Here is a 2,500-nt window from a genome sequence, read left to right as displayed (position 1 = left end):
CGATAGCGAACAAGTACCGCGAGGGAAAGATGAAAAGGACTTTGAAAAGAGAGTCAAAGAGTGCTTGAAATTGCCGGGAGGGAAGCGGATGGGGGCCGGCGATGCGCCCCGACCGTATGCGGAACGGCTCTTGCTGGTCCGCCGCTCGGCTCGGGGTGTGGACTGTTGTCGGCCGCGCCGGCGGCCAAAGCCCGGGGGCCCTAGGTGCCCCCGGTGGCCGTCGTCGGCACGACCGGTAGCCGCGCGCCGAAAGGCGTGTCCCTTGGGGCACTGCGCTGCAACGGCCTGCGGGCTCCCCATCCGACCCGTCTTGAAACACGGACCAAGGAGTCTGACATGCGTGCGAGTCGACGGGTTCTGAAACCTGGGATGCGCAAGGAAGCTGACGAGCGGGAGGCCCTCACGGGCCACACCGCTGGCCGACCCTGTCTTCTGTGAAGGGTTCGAGTTGGAGCACGCCTGTCGGGACCCGAAAGATGGTGAACTATGCCTGAGCGGGGCGAAGCCAGAGGAAACTCTGGTGGAGGCTCGAAGCGATACTGTCACACCCTAGCTATCATGCATTAGAGTGTTGCATCATGTTTACTCTTTCATCAGAAACTTGAAATGGGGATGACAGAACCCCCAGTCCCCTCTGAAACCAACTAGGGTTACTAAAATAATTTTTCAATGAACCTGAAATGCCCTTCTAAAATGCCCATCATTTTTGTCTTGGTTCAGAACCTCTGCCAAAAGTGGTGCACATTTTCCTAGGCCATCCTAGGGTTTTTGAATTAAATCATAAATATTTGAATTTGGGCATTTAAAATAATATAAAATATTTAAATGCTCAAATATCTCCAAACTAAAATGTTTCATGTTGGAAATAATCCAACTATGGGCCAGGAATAGTTTGGTGATTTTTGAAGTTGCCTAGGTATTTTATTTAATTCAACAAAGTTGCAGATATATTAAATAAAAACAGAAATAGAAAAAAAGGGGGAAATCTTACCTGGGTTCCTCCCTGTGCGGCCCAGCCAGCTGGCCGGCCCAGCAAGCCAGCCCAGCCCACCACCGCCGTCGTCCTCCTGGCGCCAGTCGGCCAGGCGTGTGGCCGGCGCGCGCGCACGGCCGGAGCGCCACGCCACCAGCCCGTCTGCCTGCCTCCCTCGCCAGCGCGACGCCGCGGCGCTTCTTCTCGGTGCCGCCCCGATCCCCTGGCCTTATCCCTCTCTCTCTCCCGTGCTGCTCCCTCCCTCTCTCTCACGGCCGAACACCACCGTCGCCGCCGTTCGCCATAGCCGCCGTCTCCGACCACCCCTCGCTCCCCCGACTAGCTCAGGAGCTCCGCCTCGACTCCCTCTTCCTCCCCACCGCTCCACGGGTCTCCGGAAGCCCTGCATCGCCGCCACGTCGCCGTTCCCCTCTTCGGGCTCCGACCACCGTTGCCGTCAAATTCGTCGTCTCCGGCGCGTCCCCGAGCCCGCTTCGACGCCCACTGCAACCGCGGTGAGCCCCCGAGTCGTTTCCCCCTTCTCCCCTGGTCTCTCCCGACCTCTAGGCACTAGCCCCACCTCGGCCGAGAGCTCCACGCCGCCGACGATGTCGCCGTCGTGGCCACGGTCGCCGTAGCGCCCAACCGAGCACACCATCGTGCTCCACACCTCACTAGGAGCACGTAGCACGCACCAACACCTCCCCTAACGCCCTGCAACGCCGTTTCCGACCGCACCCGAACTCCGGCCGCTGCAGCCGAGCTCGCCGTCGTCAACTCCGGCCACCCCGAGCCCAACCACCACCACCAATAGTCGCGGCTCAACCTCAGCAACACGTAGATGCCTTCCGCCGTCCATTTGGTTGCCGGAATGGCAAAAAGCACTTTCGCCGCCGTCTCGGACCTCGCCGGCGTCATGTCGCCGGTGGGGTTTGACTTGTCCGACCTGGGGTTTGACCCCCCAGGGTCACTAACGCGTGGGCCCTGTCGGCCAGGTGGTTAGGTTAGCGCTAAGTACTGTTAGTCAACCCCCCTGACACTGACAGTGGGCCCCAGCGCCTCTAATCCCTAATTAGGATTAAATTAAACCTGTTAAACCCCCCCTGTCACTGACGTGTGGCCCCCACACGTCAGGTTTGACTTCAGCCAGCCGCAGTTGACCACTGACGTCATGCTGACGTCATGCTGGCGCAATAATTATATTCTGGATTTAAATTAAATCAGGAAATTCCAGAATATTATTTAAACTTCAAAAATTCATAACTTTTATTCTGTAACTCCAAATTGGACAAATTATATATGAAAAATGATCAGAAAAATTCAATCTATCCATCTGTACTATTTTCATGCATGATCAAACAAGTTAAATTGATGTTTTAAGCAGAACAAGGAAAAGCACTTTAAAAGGCCATGTTTGAGTTTGAAATTTGAATCTTTGATTCAAATTTGTTCAAACCCCTCTGGTTTTAGTTGCATTAGCCCAACACACTCATATTGCCATGTTTCATGCATGCATCATATTGTTGC

General features: G+C 55.4%; 1 long non-coding RNA gene across 3 annotated transcripts in view; it reads left to right on the top strand.

The window, feature by feature from the left end:
- Positions 1 to 2,500, top strand: part of LOC123108697 (uncharacterized) — a 15,378-nt gene that overhangs the window by 498 nt on the left and 12,380 nt on the right. For all 3 annotated transcript variants that reach the window (XR_006452034.1, XR_006452028.1, XR_006452040.1), the window contains exon 1: positions 1 to 541. This exon is cut by the window's left edge and continues 498 nt beyond it. This is a non-coding gene — a long non-coding RNA (uncharacterized lncRNA). The remainder of the gene's footprint in view (positions 542 to 2,500) is intronic.

This window comes from Triticum aestivum, chromosome 1B, assembly GCF_018294505.1.
Source record: "Triticum aestivum cultivar Chinese Spring chromosome 1B, IWGSC CS RefSeq v2.1, whole genome shotgun sequence".
NCBI lineage: Eukaryota > Viridiplantae > Streptophyta > Magnoliopsida > Poales > Poaceae > Triticum > Triticum aestivum.
The sequence above is the reverse complement of the archived record's forward strand: the minus strand, read 5'-3'. Positions and strand labels throughout refer to the sequence as shown.